The sequence below is a fragment of the Xyrauchen texanus genome, chromosome 50 (genome assembly GCF_025860055.1).
Source record: "Xyrauchen texanus isolate HMW12.3.18 chromosome 50, RBS_HiC_50CHRs, whole genome shotgun sequence".
Classification (NCBI taxonomy): domain Eukaryota; kingdom Metazoa; phylum Chordata; class Actinopteri; order Cypriniformes; family Catostomidae; genus Xyrauchen; species Xyrauchen texanus.
Window position 1 is genome coordinate 10,743,157 of NC_068325.1, and position 17,722 is coordinate 10,760,878.

General features: G+C 38.0%; 1 protein-coding gene across 1 annotated transcript in view; it reads left to right on the plus strand.

Annotated features, from left to right (window-relative positions):
- The first annotated feature begins 9,851 nt into the window (after positions 1–9,851).
- LOC127641308 (serine/threonine-protein kinase Nek7-like) overlaps positions 9,852–17,722 on the plus strand; it is an 88,839-nt gene continuing 80,968 nt past the window's right edge. The window contains exon 1 of the mRNA XM_052124236.1: positions 9,852–10,036. The gene's annotated coding sequence lies outside the window, so the exon portion shown is untranslated. The remainder of the gene's footprint in view (positions 10,037–17,722) is intronic.

Sequence of the window (17,722 nt, forward strand, 5' to 3'; positions counted from 1 at the left end):
CCACGGCTTCTGGTTGGAGCGTGTGGTGATGGTCTTGGAGAAAGTGACATCATCAATGCACTTGCTGATGTAGCTGGTCACTGATGCTGTGTATTCCTCCAAGTTGGTAGAATCGCCATATGTTGCAGCCTCCCTGAACATGTGCCAGTCAGTACACTCAAAACAGTCCTGAAGAGCAGAGATGGCTCCTGCTGGCCAGGTTTTCACCTGCTTCTGAAGCGGTTTTGTGCGTCTGACTGAGCGGTCTGTATGCTCGAATTAACATAACAGAGATGTGGTCTGAGTAGCCGAGGTGGGGCGGGGCTCCGCCCGTGCAGCGCCTGGGATGTTTGTGTAAACAAGATCAAGCGCGTTAGCCCCTCTCGTTGCAAAGTCCACATACTGATGGAATTTAGGGAGCACTGTCTTGAGATTTGCATGGTTGAAATCTCCGGCGACAATAAACAGTCCGTCGGGGTGAGCGTTCTGCAGTTCAGCTCATAGCCCCATACAGTTCACAGAGAGCTTCCTTAGCGTTAGCTGGGGAATGTAAACTCGGTTATGCAAACAGTGGTGAATTCCCGTGGTAGATAAAAAGGTCTGCATCTAACAGTCACAAGCTCCAACAGCGATGAACAGTAACTAGAGACTAGCATAGAGTTCTTGCACCATTCGTGTTGATGTAAACACACAAGCCACCACCGCGAGTCTTACCGCAGAGAGCTGTATTTCTGTCGGCACGAAACGAGGCGAGCCCGTCTAGCTGAATGGCGGCATCCGAACTCTGTCGCTGAGCCACGTCTCCGTGAAAACAAAGACGCAGCAGTCTCTAAACTCACGCTGCGTAGCCTGCTGGAGTCGGATATAGTCCAGTTTATTGTCCAGGGAACAAACATTTGAGAGCAGGATAGGCGGAGAGCCGGCCGGCTAGGGTTTGTTTTAGCCTAGCATGGACCCCCGCCCTCTTTCCGCGCTTCGCTTTCGCACACCGCTACGACGTCCTCTCCCGCCACCGGCATCAGGTGACGCCGAGGGCTGGAGGCCTGGTCTCCGCAGCAAGCCGAGTACGCGTAGCGCCTCCTGCAGGTCATCATGCAGCTTGGTTTTTGCATGAGTCTTATATTTGAGTAGTGTCTGGTGATGGTAGACACGAACACTGGTTGCTCCGATGTCCATGTGTTGCAAAAGTCGGGCTAATTTAACAAAAATAGCACCATTGTGGATCCGGAGTGGCCACTGCGTGCTACCGCGCCGCCATCTTGGATCAACTCCAACTCCATGTGTGCAAAAGAGTAAGTACAATTTGCACAATAACTAAATGCACATGTCTACAGCTGGTTTTCTTATTGTTACTTTTTATTTATTTATTTTTTTCATTTTGTACCAATTTCGTGTTCACTATATATGTCTTTACATGTAAGAAATGTGTACAAATTGACATGCAAATGTGAATTTTCTGTTTACATGTTACACATTGCTACAAAAATAAATTTACTTTATACATGCAACTGTGCAGATTATTTTCTGTGTACTACAGTGCTGTACAGTATTGACTTTTCCCAGTAAACTTTTACCTACTGTTGAAATCTGTATCTAAAAAGTTCAGTGTGATACACAATCGCATTCAGCTAGGCAAAACTGAAATTCATGTAAAGGTCAGTAAGCAGTCAGTGTCAACAAAAATGTAGAACAAAAATTTAATTTGTATATAACAAACATTTCCAGGGTTGATGGTGAAAAAAAACATCTAAATAATAAAAACCTTTTTATTAAGGGGTAAAAATTAACTCTAACTAAATCACTCAAATTTGCTGGAAATAAAATGCCCAAATAATGAATGCCTGTTTGGGCAACTGGAAGGAACCCGGCTGAAAACCATTATTGGACAGTACACTGTCAGAGCCGAAGCTTCAGATTTAGACCAATTGACTCTGTATTCTGATAATTTAGAAAAGGAATTAATAATTATGTGGAGGCAAGGCATAGATCTAGTGGGGTCGGAGATGAATAATAAAAAGTAATCTGCGTAAAGCAAAAGCTTATGCACCACACCTCCCGCCACTACCCCTGGAAAATAATCTTCCTTTCTTAATGTGGCTGCTAATTGTTCCATGGCAAGACGGAACAATAATGAGAAAAAAGTGCAACCCTGCCGGGTGCCCCATCCAGAGTGAAATAATCTGAAATGAATCCATTTGTTTGTACTCCCACTACCGGGTGTCAATAAAGTAACTGAATCCATCTAATAAAAGTATTCCCGAACCTGTATTTTTCCAAAATCTTAAAAAGATAATCCCATTCTATCATATCAAATGCCTTTTTGGCGTCAAGTGAGATGGCAGCGACCAGAGTCTGATCATTCGCCACTGACCACATGATATTGATGAAACGCCTAATGTTATCAGAAACGCTGCGGCCCCAAATAAAACCCACCTGATCTATATGTATAAGAGATGTCATAACTTTACTTAATCGGTTAGCCAGATTTTTTGACAATATTTTTATATCTAGATAAATCAGGGAAATTGGACAAAAACTTTTACACTCGCTTGGATCTTTTTCCTTTTTAAGAATCAGACTGATCCGGGCTTGTGTTATGGTTGGCGGAAGCTTTCCATTCTTTATTGATTTCATATAAACTTCTAACAAAAGTGGAGCCAGTTCTGCAGCATAAGATCTAAAAAATTCAGAGGCAAAGCCACCTGGCTCCAGAGCCTGTAGGCAAGGCCTTAATTACCCTGCCAAGCTCCTCCAAAATGATCTCAGAATCAAGATAATTTTTTTTGCTCAGTCGTCAGTTTAGGGATTTCTAATAGTTCCACAAAGTTTCTAATATCTTCATCAGTAGACAAAGATGTGGAGCTGTAAAGATCAAAATAGAATTCTTTAAGAGCATTATTAATATTAATGGCAGAGGTTAAAATTTAACCAACAGCATATTTCACTGAGCGAATGGTTGAAAAATACTCTCTGCTTTATATATCTAGCCAAAAGCTTCCCCGCTTTGTCCTGAGTAAGACTGTCTTGCCCTGAATAGCCAAAATTCTACCTTCCGCGCAAAATAGTATTATATTTGTATTTCAATCGGGTCAATTCTCTGAGGCTATCAGAGGACATTTGGCACTTCAACTGTGCCTCGGCACTTTTAATATTCCCTTCCAACTCCACGAGTTGCATGCTTTGGATTTTTTGATGAATGAGGAATACTGTATGATCCGACCCCTAAGAACCACCCTACATGCCTCCCAAGCCATGCCCACAGAGGAGACATTATAAACATTGATTTCAGCCTTTAACATTTGTTGGAATGCTAAAACAATAATGAGTGGTGGTGGCGTAGTGGGCTAAAGCACCAATCTGTTAAGCAGAAGGTTGTCCGTTCAATCCCCACAGCCACCATCACTGTGTCCTTGAGCAAGGCACTTAACTCCAGGTTGCTCCGGGGGAATTGTCCCTGTAATAAGGGCTCTGTAAGTCGCTTTGGATAAAAGCATCTGCCAAATGCATAATTGTAAATATAAATGTATCTTTAATCTGTTTGAGACATTTGAATTGTAGATGTTTACGTATCAATGTAATGACTCCCCTGCTCTTACTTGAGCCAGCACTAAAGAAAACATGTCCACCCCATATCTTGTAGAAACACTATATCATATTTCTTACGTTTAAGAAAAGAAACAACTTTCCTTCTTTTAATGGGGTGCCCCAACCCATTCACATTCCATGTGGAGAGAGACAATCCACTCATATTAACATTTGACATTTTGACATATTAGAAAAAATTTATAGTGTGTCTAAAATAAAATTATTAAGACCACATTCCAACATTATTGCAACAAATAAAACCCCAAACCAAACAAACAGAAAAAAGAAAAATGTGCGCATTAAACCCGCGCACAACGTCGCCAACCGGCGTCCATCCCTCAAAACTCAAACTGTCCATGCACGCCTGCGAGAACCCCTGCGACAACTTTGCCTTTGGAAATTTTTGTGAGACAGAATTACACAACAGAAAATAATCTATAAAACAAACTCCAGCCAATAGGCAGGATAAACACAAATAACATGTAGAATCATCCACATAACTGTCTCAAAGGTGTGTTCCTCCACAAAACAAACTCCAGCCGCTAGGCAGAACCAGCACAAGAAGAAAAAAAAGTTCAGTTTCCTCAGGCAGTCAAACGAATGCTCAGGGTGCCGGCCCATTCAACTGCATGAGTGGAACAAATGACCCAATCACTCCAATGTCCTGCATTTAATACAGTACATAAACGTTAGACAAATGTGGAAAAAAATATTGTTCATGGTAGCTCATGATACCTACTGCATTTACTAACGCTAACAAATACAACTCTCTTATAAAGTAGCATATAAGAGGATTCTGATAGCAATTAAACACTGGATGATGAAATATTAACATTCACATGGATCACTTAACTTGTAAATTTAATTATATTCTCATAAAGATAACATGAGCTGAATCTAAATGAATTAATATATACTGTAGTGTAGAGTGTATGTGTGCATTCATGAAAATGTTGATGAACAGAGAACTGTAGAATTCCATGATTGCTGACACACAAGCATAAAACAGGCACATGTGTGTGTGTGTTTGTGTGTGTGTGTGTGTTTCCACTCATGCACACAGACATGAAGAGTTCATTTGAGTAACTTTTTTTATCCACCACCTCAATAATAAATAAAATAAAGCTATGTTTTTTTTTATTAAGCGACTGTAACGGGGACTCAGGCTGGTTGGGATCCATATGCGGCTTTATTAGGTAAGTGCAAACACAGGTTGTACAGGCAGGGTCAGAAAACGGTCAAACAGGGTTAGAAGAGGACAGGCAGGCTCGAAACAAGAACAGGCAGAGGGTCAGGGCAGGCAGCAAACTATCGTGAACGGTAACCAGGCTGGGAGGTCTAAGGCAGGCGGTAAACTAATGTGGTCGAGGGAAAACAGACTAGGTCGGTACACTGGATAACTAGACTAAAGAATAAACACGCTCAGAAATGTGGCCAAGGCAAACAAGACTTCGCAAGGAGGACATAAGCTAGCATGGTTAAATAGACAGGGGTAATGGGCATCAGCTGGGGAACAATCAAGCCGGGGTGTGTGAGCTAATGGGGAAATGAGTAAGGGCGGTTAGTACTCGGGCGAGAGCGATCTCCGAAGACCGGGAGAGGAGGCGCCCTCGCCGGTGTTCGTGACAGCGACATTGTCTCACGCATCCTGAAAAGTGAATTGTCTCCAGGTAAAGACAACCAAGGCCCTAAAAAAGACATGAGGAATCTAATCTACATTCCAAATATATGAGAAATCAAAACAAGGATTTGGGCAAAACAAATATCTAAAATAAAAATAAGAAGTTCATATTACAGAACTGCCGCCATTCTACTTTTAGAACAATCAACTCAATCCGATTATTACACAGATTGTGAGACAACAGACTGGAGTGTTGAACCAGAGCTCCTGTGTGCAGTCACAAGAGCTGCCTCTTATCCATCTATCTAATTATTCCCTCAGAAACCAGAAATTTGAAGATACTAAAGACAGTCCCATATCTGTCATGAGGCAGCATTGATCTCATTGAGAGCAAAATGTGGGTGTTGAATGAGCCCAATATAACTCACGCCATTAAATTCCAGCTCGCGTTATTCACCAACAGAATTGACAGATTCTTCGCAGACGTTTCTTTTAATCTTCAACGCTTGTTCAAGAAGAGGGGAAAACACACAGTGTGTGCTTTACCTTTCTTATTTGGTATTTGTGAGGAGGTTAGCAGAACTGCTATTGATGTGTCAAGACAAAAAAACAAAAACCAGAGCACAACACTTGTTGATTATCAACTGTCAAAATGCAGAAGAAAACATTGTTACTCATACAGAACAAGAAATGCTCCCCTGAAATGTTCTGATTGAATGAAATGCTACTGTATGGGGTTTCATCCCAGTTCAACTGCGATACACAGTGAACCATTTTCACTGCTGACAAAACACAATATTGTGTATATGGATTCAATTTGAGATTATTTATTCAAAGGTGTTAATAAGATGTGTAACATGTAATGCTGTAATATTATAATAAATATAAGGTGAAAACAATATCCAGTAACAGATATAGCCTTCATATGACATTGAGTTTGTCACACAACCATATCGACATGATATGATGAAGCGTTTTGTTACCAACAACAATCTGCTTTAATTTTTTTCTGCTCTCTCAAGCATGCTTCTCTATCTACACTGAAAAAAAAGACTAGTAAGATCGAATTTTCCTTGAGTTTTTTGTCTTAACTTCATGAAATAAAATTAAGATTAATTAATAACAAACAAGATATTGAAATAGTAATAAGATTAAAGTGATTGAGTACATTTTACTTAAACATTTTAATTAATACAGTAACTCTTACCTACATATCAGATGTGCATGATACTTAAATAAATGTAGTACATTTTAAATTAACATTTAATTAAAACATTTTACATTTTGAACTTTTCTTATAATCACGTTAGCTTTGAAAAGTTAAGTAAAATGTACTTAATTTACATAATTACCTGTGAAATTGACTCAAGTTAGAGATGTAACACGACAAGGTTTTATAACTTAGGACTGATACAAGATAAAACATTGTAAAGATAACAAACAATCATGACTAATATTTATTTATAAACTAGAGCGTGAATTTTTTAATTGAGTACAAATGTAGAATTTACTTAATATTTTCAAGTTCACGCTTAAACTGACTTATTCAATTAAATGAGTTCTTAACCTTTTCTGCTATGTTTAAATCCCTACAAAATATATTTGTTTTCAGTGTATCTTTGAACTGAAAATCACTTGTACTGTAATGTAAGTGTTTGGGCATTCACATAAAAAAAAACTGAACTGTTACATTGCACACAAATAAGAAAATCACAACAAATTAAATTGTCATTTTACAACCCTTGCTGATAAGATGTGATCAAATGTGATATAAGTTCAATCAGGGTTCATTGACTGGGGAAAATCACAGGTGTTATACAGTAGCTGCTAGAACAAGTGAGAAATGAGGTCATTTAGTATTACATAAATTAAATAAAGAAATAAAATACATAAAAAATAGAATACGATGCAGGGTCCAAAATTCTGAGTCCACGAAAATGCCTGTATTTTGCATTATTTTAATGCAATGCAAATCTTTTCATTATAAATGACATTATCAGCATAAAAATTTGAAAAGTTCAATGGAAAAATGTACATGAATTTCAGAATATCTTAGTATTTTTGGCATGTGCATCTTTTGATATTGTGCACTCTAGATTTATGGACTCCACAAGTTTGTTCTTAACCTGATGATCAAAATATCCAGCATGATCTGAGAATTTTCCAAAGAGCATCTTGTGTGCTTCAAAGAAAATCTAACCTTTTGTACACAGGCATGCATGACCACGGGTTTATAACCTATATAAACCAAATATTAAAATGCAAATGTAGAAATATCTAAGTGGTATTATTACATACAGTAGCATGTGCAGTTTATGTCTAAATTATAGGGAGTTGGTAGTGGCTCCAAACTTGAACTGTTGTATTTGTACTATGATTGCAGAGGGACAGCACAAAAGAGCAGAATGCTTCTAAAGGTGCTCTGCTGAGTAGTAAAAGTCTCATCGACTGCTTGAGGGGTGTTACGATCACTGAGAGTTGGCATTACTTTAAGCCCTTACTCCTAGATTCCAGAAGTTATATTTTATTGTGTGCAGTATGTAACTTCTCCTTTAGCAATGACAAGTCTGTCAACATTGCAAAAGTTTTACATGAGCATTACTACAGCATGATACATTTTTAAATTAAAGCAGCTATTTCTTTTATGCATGCATTCATCTTAAAGGGATAGTTCACCCAAAATAAAAAACAATTTGCTCATCATTTACTCACTCTCATGCCATCAAAGATGTGTATGACTTTCTTTCTTCTGCAGAACATAAATTAAGATTTTAAGAAAAATTCTCAGCTCTTTAGGTCCATATAATGTAAGTGAATGGTGAACAAAACTTTGAAGCTCAAAAAGCACATAAAGGCAGCATAAAAATAATCCATACTCCAGTGGTTAAATCCATATCTTTTGAATATCCAATCAGTTTTGGGTGAGAACAGATCAAAATGTAACTAATTTTTCACTGTATATCTTGCCATTGCAGTCTAGGCCCGGTCATGATTTCATGTTCGATTACACTTCCTAGTGCTTGACGGCGCTAGGAAGTGTAATGGAGCTTGAAATCATAATCGCCAAGGACACTGCAGATGTTAGGATTCATAGTGAAAAAGCAGTTACATTTTGGTCTGTTCTCACCCAGTACTGATTATATTACTTCAGAACACTTGGATTAAACTACTTTGCTTTTTGAGCTTCAAAGGTTTGGTCACCATTCATTTGCATTGTATGGACCTTCAGATCTGAGATACTCTCTTGTCCCGGGACCGATAAAGTTTAGCGATGGTCCTGAATAAGGATCATAACAGTTTGCTTAAGCTATTTAATCTGAAAAACATTTTGATGCATTTATCTTTTCAGTCACTGTTAGGCAAACAACTCACTGATTCCCAAAGTTACTCAAAACAGTAATCTGCTACAAATAACAAATTATGTCCATAAAATTGTAATTAGATTACTGATTTTACACTCAAAAACAATTCAAGATTTCAATTTCATAAAAACAATTCCATCAAATTGACATGAGTAATTTTTAACAAATCAAAATCTAAAACAAAATCTAAATATAATATTTGTTTAATACAATTTTTGTTATGATGAGTAGGAGAGCAGGAAGACAGACGAGGGGCGAGGATCTAAGCGCAGCGATACTTATTAAAATAAAAGGGCAATACGAGAACACACGAACAAATGAAACATCCACAATGGGAAAAAGTAAAATAAAAACATGAAAGGCACAACAAAAACACGAAAGGCACACAAGGAGTTAACCAGCAGGGAAAACTGGAGACATGATGATAACAAACAACGATCAGGTGAGCACAATGACACAAGGGCTGGCAGTGATGAGGGCCGGGAATCATGGGAAGTGTAGTTTTTACAAAAGGAATAGGAGTTAGAGACAAAGACAAGTGAAACACAGGGCAGACAACAAGGGAATCGTGACAATTTTGTTAAAAATTACACAATTGAATTTGATGGATTTTTGTTATGAAATTTAAATGCGTAAATCTTAAAAATAGGTTGAAATAGTTTTTTTGACTATTTCAAAAAATAGTCTATTAATTTTTCTTGGAATGTGTGTGAGTGTGTGTGCAATTCACACAGGTGTTAAGGCACACACACACGCACGCACGCGCGCGCGCGCGCTTCTTCTTTCTTCGTCTTCGGTTGTCCATCAAAATCCGATGATGACGTCCACTCGTTTAAGGGTGAGATCATTGATGACTGAACAATCCTGGACCCACTTAAGCATTAACAATTACAGGTGGGGCATATATATGTGGTAGTAGTAGTGGTTTTGATAGCAGCCATAGCTGTGTGTCGCCTGGCTCACACACACACGCACGCTGGTGCAGCTATCATTATGAGGACTCTCCATAGACATAATGCATGTCTGTAAACAGTACAGTTTGTAAACTGTACAAACGATAGATTATATCCCCTAAATCTAACACTCATAAAAAACTTTCTGCAAAAAAAACTTTTTTACATTGGAAAAATAAAACACAGTGCAATTTGAATTATGGGGGACACTAGAAATGTCCCCATAAACCACATTTATAGCATAATACCCTTGTAATTACCAGTTTGTAATCTAAAAAAAGTTCCTAGTGAACCACACACACACACACACACACACACACACACACACACACACACACACACACACACACACACACACACACACACACACACACACTGTGCGCAGACAGCTCGTATGTGTGTTGCGGCGTCGTGTAGAAAAGAAACGGGAGCTCGACCTTGAGCTGACAGATTGAGACGCCGTCATCATCCTCATCATCATCCTCATCATCCCGAGCTCCGGTTCAGCGCGTGTGAAGCTCGGCTGGCACTTCCTGGTAAGAGTCTAGTCTCATTTACTCCTGTCAACTTTTAAATACCCTTTTGTCTCACTTTACGTTTTAGTTGAACAGAACAAGGACACCTTGAGTCAGAGGGACACTGTGTATGCGATAAGTTTGTATTAGGAGCATAACAGCAGATAACAGAAACTGCTGAGGAAAGTTGAAAGAAGTTTTGGGCTAATTGAAGTTAGCTTGCTAGGCTAACGCTGCTTTAGCCTCAATTCACGCGAGAGAAACATCCAAACTGCCTTATTTATTGGTAAACACCCTTTAGTTTTTCAGGGAATAACGTATACAGTCGTAAAACCCCAATTTTGGTCTGTTTTAAAGAGTGTTGAGTGTTTTTTAACAGTGACATGCGACGTTTATAGCACTGCGGCTAAGCTAATGTCTGTCACTGTGACACATGCAGCAGATATGTGAGAAGTTCACACCAAATTACTCAGACGTTGCCCAATTAATTTTAAACCCAGATACCAAAGGGCTTTAAAACAATTTTGCTCCAGAAATGGCAGGAATTAGATTTGTTTGGAGAGTTTGGAGGCAACTCTGGAAGTTTTGCAGCACTTCTAGCTGGCAGTTGTCAGTAACATGTTTATACCTGCTTTGTGACCATAACACTGTTCATAGTGTTCAGAATGACATAAGTGAGTCAGGGGCCAAAGTCATAGTAAGTTCATTTATGTCAGTGTATACAGAAGTCCAAATCAGATTCAAGTGAAATGCCTCTGATTTGGGAAATCCAGTGACTTGCAGTTTAGCGCGTTCAGGGTTTGTCAAGCTCGCATTGTATATAATGAATCATCACAATGGTAAAAGTATCTTACGTAGTTACTGTCTGATGAGATTAAGTTGTATGATCCTATAAACTTCAGCCAGCCTTGCAAGTATATTTGATCATTTTGAGATTATTGGCACCATCTGAAGCCATGCCTATGTTACCTCACCCTTGTGTCAATTCCAGCAGTGGACGAAAATTTAGTGAACTTCCGAGTAAGTATTGTGTAAGTTAAATATATTATCTTATTTGGCATCATTACATTTAAATATTTGTGAGACATCGGCAGGGTTGTGTAAGTTACTTATAAATAGTAATCCACTACAAATGACTAATTATTTATTGGAAATTGTAATTAGATTACTAATTACTTAATTGAAAAATTAAATAAATGACTAATTACTTTACTTTTAAGTTACTTTCTAAAACACTTATCCCCTCAACAAATTCGGTGGCAGCTAATGAGCTCCTTTAAAATGCACATTCTTACTTGATTATTCTTAAAAAGCTGGCAACTTTTAAGAAATGTAAACGGCTTAAAGGAATAATTCACCCAAAGATGAAAATTCTCTCAGTATTTACTTACCCTGATGCCATCCCAGATGTGAATGTCTTTCTTCAGCAGAACACAAATTTAGATTTTTAGAAGAAGATGGAGCTCTGTCAGGACATTATAATGGAAGTACACGGGTGCCAGCACTTTGACCGTCCATAAGTCACATTTAGGCAGTATAAAAGTAATCCAAGCGACTCCAGTCGATCAATGAATGTCTTCTGAAGCGAATCGATAGGTTTATGTAAGAAACAAGTCAGTAATGAAAACGTTTTTAACTTTGAATTGCCGTTTCCATCCTGGTCTCTGAAGCGGTTTGAAATTGCCAAACTCTAGTGGTGGATTGTGTCTGTTGTGTGTTGATTTCACATTACGTTGTTACCTAGTTGGTGAGATGCAATGCTGGAAAGTAAATAAACAACGTCTGTCTTTTACTCTTCGTGACAATGAGTTTATAGCTAACTAGCTTACCATGTAGCTACTTTCATTGCTTGTCAGCTGAGTGGAAGCTAATGTGTGAACATGCATTCACCAAACTGTTTTGTTCAGGATTCACAATTTGGTACTGCCTTCAACCGAACTATTACAGTCGTTGCATTTATAAAATATAAATGTCTGATTTTCCACCGTTGAAAGTTTTTTGTATAGCAGAATATCGTGTAACACCACTGCTGCTTTTTTTTTCTCTTGTCTCGGCAGGTTTAAATGCTTCTTGTTTTTTATTTATTTTTATTATTCTTTATATGAATGGTCAGCAGTTGACTGATACTAAACAATACTACTGATGTTTTTCTTTTTAGCTATTTATTTTATGTGAATTTATTCTTTATTTTAATGGTCAGCATTTGACTGATACTAAACAGTACTGACGTTTATTTAGCTATTTATTTGATTTGAATTTATTCTTTATAGTAATGGTCAGCAATTGACTGATACTAAACATAAAGCACTGATATTTATTTAGTTATTTATTGTATTTTAATTTATTCTTTATTTAAATGGTCAGCAATTTACTTACACTAAACAGTACTGATGTTTATTTAGCTATTTATTGTATTTTTATTTATTCTTTATTTTCTCTAGAATTTGTTGACAATGTATTTTCCCCCTCTAAAATCGGTATCGTCTCAAAAAACCCATATCGGTTGGGCTCTAGTTCTTACCGTCCTATCCAATGTGCACAAGTTATGTGCCATGCTGTTTACATTTTGACTTCAAAAGCAGAAAATAATCCAATGTTTTTAAATAAATTCTCATTTAAATGCGCATTGTTGTGTTGTCAGATTTTTTAAATAAGCAGATTTTTGATAGTTATTAGCATATTGGTGTGGATGCAAATTAACTCATCGAAAATATATTGGTATCAGTTGACTTCTACATTAGATATTTGCAGACTATAAATTCTTCATAGTGCAATTTTTACAGCAAAATACATTTTATTGTAGTATATTGGATGAGGTGAATATCTTGACCTCAGAAGACATGCACTGATGTTTTGAGAACAGATTTGTTAGAGGTCTGAATAATTAATGTAGCAGTTGATGAGATTTTAATTAATCCAACTGGTTTTGTTCAGCAATAGGGCTTGGTATAGTTTGTTTCTGGATTTGCTTCTGATTCATTTGGGTATATTTCAGTTATAACGTCCATTTTGATTGTGTATGAAATAATAATTTCTTAGTTAATGTTGTAAATTAGCCTGTACAGGGAAACTTCTAACTTGCTACTTAACAAAAATATAAATTAAAATAATTGACAACAGGGCCCAAACTATGCACTTCATTTGCTATATATTTAACAGTTAGGGCTGGGCAATATGGCCAAAATTGTTATCACTATAATCTTTTTCCTATTGTTCGATATTGATATTTATCACGATATACATTTACACATTGCACTTTCTTTTTTTTTTTATTTCAAAGTTGATGGAAGAATAGAAGAAAAAATAAATTTTAAACAGTCAAAATAGTCTCTACAAAACTGCACAGGGGGTCCAGAGACGGCCAAAGCAGTGGGGTCTGCGGGATCTTTTACCAATTTTACCGTCTTTTGCCGTTTATCAATTGAAAATTTATGTTAAAAGATCATCTGTTTGTTCTGAAGCATAGTGACAGCAGTCCAGTATTTGTAGGAATATTTTTTATATTTCTTTAGATTCAGATACCAAGTATGGGGCATAGAAGCCATTGTGACTGTGGAATGATGCTGAATGTGGGTTCAGGGGTGTCCCGAGAGAAAATTTAGAAAACTTCTTTTTAAAAATGTTAAAACATTTGTATATTTTCATTAAAGTCAGAGACTAGTCTACCAACTAGTAATTTTATTCTTTCCTTATCCATTCCAGACATCTAATACATTTTTTCACAAAATTAGAACAGAAATCGATTTGTTTATTCGATTTGTTTATTATTAAAGGCTCGTAACACGCTGATTAATAAAGATACATTTAGAAGGGAAAAACGTTTTGGTCTAAATGGTGTTTTGAAACCATGTTAACTCGTGCGGTGCTTCATGTCTTCACACATGCAGGGAAAAGAGGCAACGTGTGCGGAGCGGGACAGGGCAGAAATGATGCATGTTTGTTGCTAGAGTACAATATTCAAGATTACAGCTCAGAAAGATCAGACTAGATCCACATCTAGATCCATGTCTTGCAGTGCTGATGGAATCAATCCGGTGTCTGACGTAACCTAATTGTTATCAAGGCAGCTAGCATTAGCAAGTTCATCCAGTCTGACCCTACGTTACCACTGGCACGTTGTGAGCAAACTGAGAGCGTTTTCAATTAATTCCTATGAAAGCTGAGCATCATGCTCGCAAGGTGGATCGTAGGATTGGCAGCGGTGCGGAACAAGCACTCTCCTAGCACTGTGAACACCTTTGAGCGGATTTCATCCACCCCAGTGGAAATGCAGCCTGAGAAAGCCAAACTGCTTGTGTTTTAGCGACACACAGTAAATATCGAAAATTCCTCAAAAGCTTATCGTGGATTTTCTTTATCTTGATATAGATCGATATTGTTTTATCGCCCAGCCCTAATATGAATCAACAGAACCAAAACTGAAGTAAACCTGAAGTAAAAGATTGATCAGAGCTATCGAAAAGATTTATTGCGATTAATTGGAAAATCTGTATTTTTTACCCTGCCCCAAAATGTAAGGGTAGAAGGTCCTTTAGTTCTGTAGTTCCCAAAATGTTTTCCTTGAAGCCCCTTCATATGAATATACACTCACTGAGTATTTTATTAGGAACACTATGATCCTAATAAAGTGCCTGACGTGGTCTTCTGCTGTTGTAGCCCTGCCTCAAGGTTCGACGTGTTGTACATTCTCAGATGCTATTCTGCTCACTACAATTGTAGTGTAGAGTTGTTCTGCTCACTACAATTGTAGTGTAGAGTTGTTACCTCTCTCACCAACAAGGATTTTCTGTTCGCAGAGCTGCCACTCACTGGATGTTTTTGTTTTTGGCACCATTCTGAGTAAATTCTAGAGACTGTTGTGCGTGAAAATCCCAGAAGATCAATAGTTACAGAAATGCTCAAACCAGCGCATCTGGCACCAACAATGCCATGATCGAAGTCACAGAGATCACATTTTGTGAACATTAACTGAAGCTCCTGACCTGTATCTGCATGATTTTCTGCATTGCACTGCTACTACATAATTGTCTGATTAGATAATCACATGAATAAGTTGATGTACAGTTCCTTATAAATTGCTCAGTGAATGTATATTTATTCTGTGTGTGCTCACACATGTAAGGCCATGAGAAATGGAAAAATAAAGCAAAGATATAGCCTAATGATATTTTATTACTATATTTATTATTTATTACTCCCTGCCATGCCATGAGATTTTGCATTACTGCAATAGAAACGATACTTGAAAATTTCTAGTTTGCTAAAAGGTACCTGAAGGACTCTCAGACCATGAGAAACTAAAATTGAACTCTTTGGCCTGAATGGCAAGCGTTATGCCTGGAGGAAACCAGGCACCGCTCATCACCTGGCCAATACCATCCCTACAGTGATGCATGGTGGTGGCAGCATCATGCTGTGGGGATGTTTTTCAGTGGCAGGAACTGAGAGACTAGTCAGGATCGAGGGAAAGATGAATGCAGCAATGTACAGAGACATCCTTGATGAAAACCTGCTCCAGAGCGCTCTGGACCTCAGACTGTGGCGAAGGTTCATCTTCCAACAGGACAACGACCCTAAGCACACAGCCAAGATAACAAAGGAGGGGCTACGGGACAACTCTGTGAATGTCCTTGAGTGGCCCATCCAGAACCCAGACTTGAACCCGATTGAACATCTCTGGAGAGATCTGAAAATGGCTGTGCACCAACACTCCCCATCCAACCTGATGGAGCTTGAGATGTCCTGGAAAGAAGAATGGGAGAAACTGCCGAAAAATAGGTGTGCCAAGCTTGTAGCATCATACACAAAAAGATTTGAGGCTGTAATTGGTGCCAAATGTGCTTCAACAAAGTAATGAGCAAAGGCTGTGAATAATGTACATTTGATTTAATACATTTGCAAAGATTTCAAACAAACTTCTTTCCCGTTGTCATTATGGGGTATTGTTTGTAGAATATTGAGGAAAATAATGAATTTAATCAATTTAATCAATGTATTGAAGCGCTGTGAATACATTCCGGATACACATTATTTATTTAAACGTCTTGCTTATTTTGATCCAGTTATGCATATGATCATGCACACGCATAGTCTTTAAAATATTGTAATGATATTGAATATCATTGTCAGCATGTAATTTCTGGCTTCTATTTTATACTGAGCATGCAGAATTTGGCAGATATGTGATTTGCACAATTGGTAGTCCTTTTTTCCTTCTCCTTGCTTTAGAGTTCAAGATTGTGACATATTCTTAGCATAATTACACAATGCATATGTTACTATAAACATGCAGTAATATACAATTTATAAACACTGACAGTTTGCATTTGTCATAAAATGTGGTAAAATCACATTAAGTATTTTCTGTGATCCAAAATAAAAATGTTGTATGGGTTGATTTCTGCATTTGTTACGACCTTGCTGCAAATTACTCTTAATATTTCACGCAGGATGACATGGAGGGAGGGGAAGAGGCTCTGTGTTTTGAAAGGCTGTCTCTCCCAATATGCAATAGCCCATGTGTTGCAAATAGCAGGGCATGCCATCCTGGCATACTAACACTCATCAGCTTTTTGCTAGGTTAGTACAGCCCAGGGGCTGTCGAGGCCTACTCATTTTGGGATCTTCCACGACAGGACCCTGCTCTCTGCAATTAATCAGTCAGGGAAACAAACAGCCTGGAAGAAAAAGCAGTGGCGTATTCTTTGTCGTTCAGAAGTCATGCCAAGTTGGAAAATCTGTGCCTTTGTGGGCAGTGAATATCGAAAAATAAACTTTACAGATGTCTGAACCCAGGCCTGGAAGCTAGCGGGGTGTTTGAACTGCTCTGGAAGGTCTCGAAAAGTGGGCTGGTTTCCGGGCCTCACTGCAAGCAGTCATTGGTAGGGGGCGGAAACCGAGGGCTTGTGCCACCATATTGTAAAAGCCGGGCAAGTGGCCAGCTTCTTTGACAGTTTAACAGGGAATATTTTACAGAGCAGCATTCTGCATGCTGTAAACGGGTAAGCTACATTAAGGCTGTTTATCGTGCTTGGGAAGCCTTGAAAAAAAACAGCATCTTTAAGCCCCATATTAGAATAAAGCAGATGGCTTGGGCCAGTGTGGCTCTGGAACAAAGCTGGAGATGAAAGCAGGCCAATGTCTTTGAACAAGGAGTCTGTCACGTTAGTATCTTCAGGTCTTTGGGTCAAACTGCGTGCCGAGCCGTGGAAAGTCATGCTTTTTCAGGGCCAAATATATCCCAGTGAATCTCATTAATATTGATGTTTTGATGTAGCAAGCATTTTCCATGGATATTGACAGGCCAAATGCTTTTCTGGGTTTTTATTTTTTTAATACATGGATAAGATCTTAATAATAATTTTCGTATTTTTCATGACCATACTTTGACCACTAGAAGTGCAACAGCAGTAGGCCCATAACACTGTACACTTCATCCTCCATTCATTCCCATTCAAATGCATCCGAACATTTGCAACTGTAGGAATGTGAAAAAAGTTAGTTTTACATTACACACCAAAGTGCAAGTTTTTCTAAATTTGACCTGCAATTTGTATGATGAGAAGACATGAGACCATTAGGAGATCAAAACTCACAGACCTCTTTAGGAGATCAAAACTCACAGACCTCTTGGCTTAATACAAAGAATACATATTTCAATACTACATGGTTTTTATTATTTCAGGAAAGTGAATAGATATATAAAAT